Source organism: Notamacropus eugenii, chromosome 6 (genome assembly GCF_028372415.1).
Source record: "Notamacropus eugenii isolate mMacEug1 chromosome 6, mMacEug1.pri_v2, whole genome shotgun sequence".
NCBI classification, from domain to species: domain Eukaryota; kingdom Metazoa; phylum Chordata; class Mammalia; order Diprotodontia; family Macropodidae; genus Notamacropus; species Notamacropus eugenii.
Genome location: NC_092877.1, coordinates 339,787,012 through 339,797,308, shown reverse-complemented (window position 1 = coordinate 339,797,308; position 10,297 = coordinate 339,787,012). Strand labels below are relative to the sequence as shown.

General features: G+C 40.4%; 1 long non-coding RNA gene across 1 annotated transcript; it reads right to left on the bottom strand.

Annotated features, from left to right (window-relative positions):
• Positions 1-246: 246 nt before the first annotated feature.
• LOC140510035 (uncharacterized) lies at positions 247-9,904 on the bottom strand. Its single transcript, XR_011969061.1, has 3 exons — positions 5,014-9,904; positions 3,231-3,421; positions 247-548 (listed from the first exon to the last, which is right to left on the bottom strand). It is a non-coding gene; the product is annotated as an uncharacterized lncRNA (long non-coding RNA).
• Positions 9,905-10,297: the final 393 nt, after the last annotated feature.

Genomic DNA, 10,297 nt, shown 5'->3' with positions numbered 1-10,297 from the left:
ATGAAAATTTAGCAAAGGAGAAGAATACTGGTTGGGCAGTTAAGAAGAGAACTGAGAAAGAATAGGGTGTCATTTGATAGGGTGAATTAGTGATAACCCACTTCCTACATTAAGGAATTGGAAAATTCAGTGAATTTCAGTTGACAGTGACAGCTGTACAAGCTTATACTGATTGAAATGAACATACGATAAACACCTTTTAGAAGAAACGGTTTTTTTCCATATAAATGAAAGTAATCATGGTAACAGTCAACCAGCTCTTGAAGAACTCACTCACTCAAATGACCTCCCTTCAACAATGTGGACATTTCCTCTAATAATGCAGACCCATAGCCCATCCATGTTATTCTTTCCTGAATGACTCTGGCTCATGTTTTCTCATCATGGCCTGTGTGGGGTCCATCTAATGCTCTCTTCGATTTCTCAAGACATCTTCAAGTTACCTCCCAGTGGAGTGCCAGGGCTATCCACCCATCTTGTGCTCATGTGGCCACTCTGTCTTCTCTTCCAACCCTTTGTATCAATTCAACCACTTACTTTTAAAATACCTGGAGAAGTAATAAGCATGAATGAGTACAACAAGTAATCTTTAAATGACCCACTGATAGAATGAAATCTGTCTTTAAAAATAGATATAGATAGGTATGTATGTTGTAAATCTATTTTTAAAAAAAATTTTCTATTTAACATTAAATTTTCCTACATTTCCCCACAAGGTGGCACCAATAATCTTCATTAATGGCAGCAAATGTCAGGTGAAAAGTGGGAAATTTCACCAGAGACGCACAAAAATCTTAAAATATATATACATGACTAATGTGACAAATATTTAGTGCTACAGATATAGAAGTATTGATCTCACCCATCACTGAACAGAAAGGTTTAAATTGTCTAACTCTGCCCAACACAACTTGAGTTGTGCCCCTGTCTTGAGTCTAACCTATCCGTCAGTCCCTCTTGTACTAACCCCCTCCAGCTCTCATTCTTAGGACCTTCTTTATAATTTATTATTTCTCTATCAAGTTATGATCACAAAGGAGGCAGTTCAGGGCAATGGAAATAAAGTTGTATTTGAAATCCAAGGTTTGGCTTTCTGCCACTTCCTAGATGATCTCAGACAAACACTTCCTCTTGATGTGTTTCCTCATCTCTAAAATGAAGATGTTGTACTAGATGTCTCCTAAGGTCTTTTTCCAATCGAAATCCATGATCCTATGCCTTCACAAACTCAAAGGTCCATCCCCACCTTCAGATCGCTTCCCATCTAGGCAGGAAGTATAAGAGATAGCAAAGGGAAACTAGCCTTTGGCCAAAGAGCAAACTTTGCCCTTGGATTAAATGTTTCCTTCTTGCTGAGGAGTCTTTTACTTTGTGTTCTGAGCTCTAAAACTGGGTTATTCCTTCTTGTCCCCATGACGTCTTTGTTCTTAGACTATCAGCGTGCTCTTGACCTTCCAGAGTCCCTGGATCCTGCCTTCTTCCTTAAGCTTCTAGATACTTGTCTTATATCATACTCTGATGTCAACCTAGAGCTTTCCCAGTACCCCTCCTCCATCTCTTCTCCCCCTGGTCCTGGTGTAACAATCTCTCTCTGACTTAAATTGGTTATGAGACTTGGCCCCATATTTCTCGTGTCTTATACTTGTCTCAGTCTGAGTAGCCTGAGGAAAGACAGGTTCATTGTACTCATCCCCTTTCAGATTAAGAAAAAAAATTAGATCATTCGGTGCTGAAGGCAAGAGGTATCCTACATGAGCCATTAGTCTATATCACTTAATGGCTTCTTGAAAAATCCAGGCACACTGAGTGAGTTAATCAGATCTGACCAGCCGGAAGGATAGTGGAACTCTTGACAAATAAAATAAGAGTGACAGGTATGCACTTGACTTCCATTAAGAAAGCAGGCAGATGCCTTAAATGAGCAGTTGAAGACCACAGCAGGGTGAGAGATCAAGGGAAGAGATGGGTAAATGAACTGAGCATGTGATCTCTGTAGGACACAACATTCCCCTTTGTTTAATTAGAGTAGCAGTGTACTACAACAGAAAGATGGCTGAATTTAGAGTCAGAGGACCCAAGGTCAAATCTCAACCCTCTAATTTACTACTTGAGCGACCTTGGGCAAGACATTAATCTCTGTCTTAATTTCCTTAGTCCTTAAGTCAGTGGACCTGACTAGATGCCCTCTGAGGTTTCTTCTGAGGTTTCCTGTGATCCTTTCCCATTTCCATAAGTCCAGTTCAATATATAGGGAAGAGTCTTAAAGGGTATTGGACTTAGAATCAGTGAGATCTTGGTTTAAATCTTGCCAGTGACATCTACTAGCTGTGTGACTGTGGGCAAGTCAATGGACTTCTCTGAACCTTAACTTCTTAATCTAGAAAAATGAGAATAAGAATACTTATCTATCTTGCAGGTTTATTTCAAGGTTCAAATGAAATAATGTAGGTAAACCACTTTCCCAACCTTAAAACTCTATATAAATATTGGTTATTATTGGATGGATCAGAATCTCTATCTGAATCTGTTATTTCATTGGTAAAAAGAATGCTGTGGTGAGGAAGCTCCCTCTGATGGTGCAGTTTAGCATGTGCTCTACATTTAGAGTCCCAGAATTCCCCAAAGCACCCACAGTCACATAGTCAATATCTATCAAAGGCAGACTTGAAGTTCCGGTTCTGAGAGCAGCTCTGCACCCATAGTGTCATGCTGCTTCTGTTTGAATGGGTGCCTATTATAAATTGATTCAATTCATCTCAGAATAATTAAAAAGGACCTATGACTCCTGAGTAGGGAGACTAAGTAGTTCCATCTTTGCACATAGGAGGTGCGTGATAAATGGTCCGTTGAGTTCAATTAAAAGAGACTATGGGCAACTAAAAGCTTTAAGAAATATTGAGCCAGGTCTATGCCCACAACCTTTAGATGGTGTTTAATAAACACCCACAGGTTGGCACACAGGGTAGATAAAGTCCCAATCTGGAATCTTTCCCTTGTATTTAGGCATTCCATTTCACAGGAGAGGTGAGAGATGAAAAGGCATTTCAGGTGATGATTACCTGCCTCCTGTGATGTGTGTCACTTGGTTCTTCATTTGTGTGTTAATGCTCCCTCCAGGAGACAAGCTGAATAACAGCCCTGGGATTGAATGGCTCCCAGTGATGCTGTCACCCGCCTCCAAATGTGAAACCCAGCCAGACACCTTGAGGAAATTTGTGGAAACTACTTACATTCCCATGTTTAGTAGAAATCCCAGATTGTTTCATTCTCTGCCTTCTCCCCTCAAGCTGGTCAGAAGCCATTTGTTACATTTTATGTCCACAGAGTCACGTAACCACCTCAATAAGCCTTTGAAATAGTTTGACCCCTTCTCTGGCTGTCCTCCTCTTTTCACAAACTGCTTCATGAGTCATCCTTCAGTCTGGGAAACAAGAGGAAATCAAAACTTTTAAGTAGCCAGGAGAGTCTTGTGGGGTGATCTAATCTCAATTAAGAGAATGAGAGCTTTCCTAATATCCTGTCTCTACAATTTAGAATAAAATCTAGGTCATTCCCCCATCCAATGAGTCATATAAAGCCTTGGTTGCTAGTAATGGACTGCTTGATGTCCTGCATCCCCACCCCCATTTATTTTACTAGGAGGATGAAGAATGAAGGTGCACAGTGGTGGTAGTGATGGCATATATCTGGTGATGGAATGGAGGAGGAAGAGATGGGGGAGGGAGAGAGAGGAAAAGAGAGGGGGAGGAGGAGGAAGAGGATTCCCATAAGAGAATGAATAAATCATGAAAACATGTTTTACTTGTTTTTTTTTTAAATTTTCTTGAGTAAAGTGCACAAAAATCTCACAAAGGAGAAGGAGAAAGGGGGACAGAGAGACAGAGAGGAGAAAAGGAGAGAGGGATTAATATGGTTGAGGATTTCCAGGCACAGAGACAGGATACTATGATCTGTTAAACCTAACTATATGACTTATTATAGTTTATATTATATTATAGATATATCACATATAATGTAATATTATATATTATAGACAAATGAGATTGAGGATGCGTGTTACCAGACTGTCTTGCTATCACCTTGAACCAATAGATTCAGGTTCTGGTTCTAAATAATGTTTAATAAATGTCTTGACCATTAGCACACAAAGGATAAATTCAGTCTTCAATCATGCCCTTTAATTGAGACATTCTATTTTGCAGGAGGGATGGAACACATTTCTGGAAGATTATTACCTCCATCACATATGTATGTTATTTCACAGTAATACTCATCATGGTGGTCTCAAGCAACTAGACTTGCCAAAAAATGGAGACTAATTTGGAGTGGACCAGTAGAGTCAGGGTTGGTGAGGTTCTATATGGAGATAGATGAACAAAGACGGATGCATTTACAAATGCAATCCATGATGTAATCAATGCATCAATGTACAAATGCACCTGGGTGCCTGTGGCTCCCATTCTCTTTTCCCAAGTTGTATCACTTATGAGCAGTCCAGGTAAGGACAAACACAAGAGATTATAGAATTCTTTTGAAATTAGGGGCTATACTTATAGGTGCATATATAAGCTGTTTCTGTTTACATGTTCTACCCTTCCTCCCTCTAGGAGGAGTTCAATATAACTTGACTGTGTCACATCCACCCAACCTACTATACAAAGTTAAGGAAGACAGCATCTAGATACTAGAATTGAGTAGATGGTGAGACTATACTGTATGGGGAGTTGGGGCGGGGGGATCTTGACTTAGATGTACAGAGAAAGTATTTAGGTATGTGCTAGCCAGAATGCAGGAAGGTAACATCCCAAATTCCTTTAACTGGACTCCTATTCTTTTCCCTAGCTTCAACTGCATATCGGTCATGGAGGATCTTGAAATCAAGGGAGCCTCATTGCTCCAGCCCTCAAATAGTTTCTGGGGAATTTGAGGGAGGGAGACAGAAGCCTTAAACTGTTTTGAAGAATGTAGACTTATGATTAGGCATTTAAGAAGAAGTAAAGGGAATTTTCTAACCTCAAGTCATATAATTGTCTAGGACCAAGGACCTTGAGTTGCACTAGAAAAAAGATGATTAAAAGAAAAGAGTTGATCTTAGTATGGGACATTCTGCAGACTTTCATCAGTTTTCTGGTTGGGTGTGTTGGTTCATAGTTTTCATCTATCCACTAAAAGAACTGTCAGCCTCCCTACCCCCTTACTCCCAGGAAAAAGATTTCCAGTTACTGGCCCCCAGTAGCTATTGGGAAAGAACAAGAAGGACTAAACAGCTAAAGTCCAGAGAGCAGATCAGAAACCAGGAAATAATTTGAGATGCACAGCAGAGAGCAATGCAGTTCTGTCACCAGAGATCTCTGAAGTTCTTTGGCATTACAAGTGCCATGGCAATGCTCAGACCCTGCCTACACATGTCCCAATGTGTGGCCCTTCCATGGACATACTCTAACAGCACAGACTGCTGGCATGTGTTCCTTCATCTCTGTTCCCAAGCAACTCATGTTCCATCCATGTATGCCTTGCATGCACATTCCCTGGTCCTATGTTCTCTGCACTGGTCATATGGTAACTTAGGGAAAAGGGCAGCATATGGTGGGATATGGCATTTAATTAACTGAACTAGTGTGTTCTCTGGTTGTCTGGTGAAAAGTAAACATGTGACTTGGGTCTTATTAGCTCTAACTTTGAGTATTTGCTAACCCACATGGATCGCTTATCCTTATGGTGACACAATTTTCTAGGAGCCTCTAAGTGAGAGTTTCAAGTGCTAGAGTTCAATTTTAAGAGTTAAAGATGGAGGAGGCATGAGGCTGTCTTTTAACTACAATGCACCAGGGCACTAGCCTGGCATGCTCCAAAAGAATGTTGATGACTTCTCCTTCTGGCAAGTGTGATTTCCATTTTGGAAACTACTGCTCCCATTCTCTTCTCCCAAGCTGTAAAGATAAGAAAACAAAATTCCAAAGTTAAACTTGGCTATTCTGCACTTGTAAATGTCATAATATAAATTCAGCAGAGGTTTTCAAAGCAGTAAAACTATATAGGGTGAGTGGGTGACTAAAAATAAGAAAAGCTGTATCTGAGAGAATAGTGACAGTTTGGGACCATGCCAAAGAGGTGTTGTAATGACTCCAGATAGAATTAGCTTCTTGTATCAGAACTCCAAGGTAAGCCTTGCAAATCCAGTTTAGAATTTGCCATTCTGGTCTTTTTATCTTTATATTCTCTTCCTAGAACCTTCATCTCCTCCCATAAGCTTCATTTAAGGGGGATGCCTGGATATCTTCATTTCTTACCTAGCTGTGGGACTTGATTATACCCCCAGGATGGGTGCCTGTTCTTCCCCCCAACCTTTTTAGCTTTCTTTTGCACGTTGAATTCTCCCATCAGATTGTAAGATCCTTGAGGGCAGGGGTATATGTATGTATGACTGTGTGTATACACACATGTGTATGCATATGCATTATATATATATAGCCACACATGTGTGTGCACATGTACGTATACTTTACGTATACTTATACATCCTCAAGTCATATAGTTGTCTCAGACCAGCGACCTTGTGTAATACTGGGAAAATGATGGTCAAAAGAAAAGACTTAATCTTGGTTTCAGGCATTCTGTAGAGTTTTATCAGCTTTCTGGCTGGGTGTAATGGTTCTCATCCGTCCACTAAAAGAACTGTCAGGCTTCCTAGTCCCTTGCTCCTTTCCAGGAAAATGCTTTCCAGTTACTGGCCCCCAGTAGCTGTTGGACAGAGAACAGGCAGCCTAGGAAGGATTAAATAACTGAAGGCCAGAGAGCAGCTTAGAAATCAGGAGACTACTTGAGATGTATAGCAGATCTGCAAATATAAAATACATTTTATACAAATATACATACACAGATGTGTGTGTACATGCATGCACATGTATATTCCCAGCATTTAGCACTAGAACATAGTAGGTGCTTAGTAAATATTTGTTGACTGACATATCCATTATTTTAGAAACCATTACCTAACAGTAGAAAGAAAGTATTTCCCCTGGCCAAAACCTTATACCACTTTACCAAGTGACTCAAAAGTGCAACCCCAATTACCTCATCCTGGGTCATCTCCAGTCATCCTGATGAATATCTGGTCACTGGATTCAGATGACCTTGAAGGAGAAGTGAGGCTGGTGACCTGCACAGCCCTCCCTCACTCAAAACAAAGTCAAGTGCAAGTCATGTCATTATTTCTCTGATGGCGTGGTCTTCTTCAGCAACAAAGGACAAACACAAACCTTTGTAGATCCCTCAAGGACCATACTTAGGGCTCCACACCAGTGCCTCAGCAGTATCAAACTTGCTCATTTCTGTGCCCTTATTAGTTTCTCTCAGAAGTCATGAGAGCACCATGACAGTCATGGGTTGGGTCAGAGAGAGTGCAGTTACAAAGCCTTTTTCATAATGTTGGAAAAGACCAAAACTTAAACAATAACAAAAAAAGATATCAAATGTCAGTTTCGAGCTGTGTTCCCATTTTAATTTATGTTTTAAATCCCCATAGTGATAGTCCTTCATCCATCCACCCATCCATTCATTCAGACAATCTAGAATAGTGAAAATACAGTGCATTGGGAGTCAGAAGATCCAGTCCCAGTTCCAGTTCCTGCTTTGTCACCTTTGAGTTGTGACCCAGCCAAGTCAAAACATCTCTGAGCATCTGTAAAGTGGTGATGAAAATATTTACTCTCTGTATCTCCCAGGATTATAGTAAGGAAAGCACCTGCATGTGACAAGTGTCACCAGGGCAACCAGTTACACAGCCATGGACAAACCATGAAGGTTCCTGAGCCTCAATGACTTCATCCACTGAAGTAATGTAAAATTAAAATAGGAAAATCTGAAATGCCTCCATCACTGAGCTGATGTGAAATACAGATGAGTTAACTTCTCTAAAGTGCTTTGCATGCTTTAAAGCCCACCAACATTAACAGTTATTATTTTTTAAACAACACACATATTTAATGACTACTATCAATGAATTAATAAGTACTTATTAAACACCTCCTATGTGCCAGATACTGTGCAAGGCACTGTTAGACAGTAGATGGAAGAAGAAGATGATTCCTACCTTCAAAGGGTTTATTTACATCTTAGTTGAGGAGATAAAACATGGACACAAAGGCATAATGAAAAATTTTTCAAAAGAACAGAGAGGGGCAGCTATGTAGTGCTGTGGATAGGGGGACTGACCTGGAATCAGGGGGACTGGCCTGGAATCAGAAGAACCTGAATTCAAATCCAGCCTGAGACACTTACTAGCTGTGTGACTATGGACAAGTCACTTAACCCTGATTGCCTGCAAAAGGACCCTCCAGAAAAGGAAAGAGAGATGACTGTTAGCTGCAGGGGCCCAAGGAAGGCTTCATGGAGGAGATTACATTTAAGCAGAGCCTTGAAGTAGAGGACACCAACATAGGGGAGAGGCAAGGAGACCATGGCAGGGCAAAGAGAAATAGAGAAAGCTTTCCTTCCAAAAACAATGATTTCTATTTTGAAAGTTTTCCCCCTCCCCATGTCAAGTGATGATAATAAAATAAAATTTTAAAGTAGTAAGATTAGCTATTTCACACACACAAATCTCATAATATAAATTCAGTGCCATTTTTCAGAGGGAGCTATGAATTACACCAAATGGGAAGCCAGCTGTTTTCGTATATCATTACTTGCAAATAATATTGACATTCCTTGAAAAGATCTCCATTCCCCAATATTTCACTGGAAAAAGTCTTTTTTCAGCAAGAAAATAAGAGTGCCATAGAGAGCAGTTGGCAATTCTTATTGGTGAATCATTTTCAGTCATATCGGACTCTTTGTGACCCCATTTGGGGTTTTCTTGGCAAAGATGCTGGAGCAGTTTGCCATTTTCTTTTCCAGATCATTTCAGTTGACGAGAAAACTGAGGCAAACAGGGTTAAGTGACTTGTCCAGGATCACACAGCCCTCGTGTGACTAATCTCTTTTAAGGTCACTTGTGTTTTCATAAATCTCTAACTGTGGCCAGAACCAGCCACAGGTAAGCAGCCTGCCAGGTAAGCAGGGCTTTTGCTCCAGAATGTTAACATAGGGGTGGGGATGAGGAAAAAGCTTCTCTCCATAAAGAAGAGAACTTAAGAGGCTACAGGGATCCCATCAGGAAATGGCAAACCTTTCCCTCCTTATGTCAGGGCCCTGAGAAAAGGAAGCATGCCTCCCTCTTCCGCTAGTAGGTCTCCAACCGCACGAAATTCTGAATGCCTTCACGCAATTTTTTAAAAAATTAATTAACTTAACAATCTTAAAAATTTGCCACAAACACAAACATTCCAAAATAAAAGGAAGAAGAAAGAGAATTATATACAACTGTGAAGTTCACTTACAAGGAAGAACTTCTCTTCAGTGGATGGAATGGTTAGTGGGTGGTGATAAGCCAAAATAAAAAGAGAAAGCCTCAATCAAATCTTTTTTCCCCAATGCACAGAAGAAATAGAAGACGCAAATAGAGCACTTTAGTTACTGCCTCGTTTATATAGATTGATCGATGAAGCATATATTCATATCTATATTATGTGTGTGATGATGACTCAGAAGGAAGTGTCAGAGTTGATCAATTAAATAATATGATTTTTGTTGAAATTCCTAAATCTTTATTCAAATCATGGATAGGGGCATGAGCCCAGAGTTCAAGATTCCTGAAAGAAAAGTTAAGTGACTTGTGCTCAGCTGTACAACCAGTAAATGTTGGGTGCAGAATTTAACTCACTTTTTTTATAGTGCTTTAAGATTTATAAAATGCTTTCCTCCAAAAATCCTATGAGTTGTGTGTGTGCATATATATATATATACACACATGTGTTTATATAGTATACCCATGTATATAAATATATACATGTGTGCATGTGACTATACACACACACACACACACACACACACACACACACACACACTACCAGTGCACCTGTAATGGATCACAGTGGATTGCCGGAACCGGGGTCCCAAAGTCAAGGTCAGGGTTGATGACAGCATGTACCTGCTTTGGGTACATTCCTTCTCATTCACTGAATTTGCTGTGGTCACCAGCGTCAGCAGTTGTAACTAGTTACATTAACCTCCTCCCAACCCACAGAATATCACATGTCCCTGGGCACACCCAGGGATGAGGGAAACAAGGAGTCCCTGGGCTTTGGTTGACTTTGGGCTGATGGGCCTCTGGCTCCCTTTCAGACCACTGAAGACATAGAGAGCCAGGTCAGGGAAACAAGGTGCTTTGCCAAAGTCTCTCTCTCAGTGAAAGCAT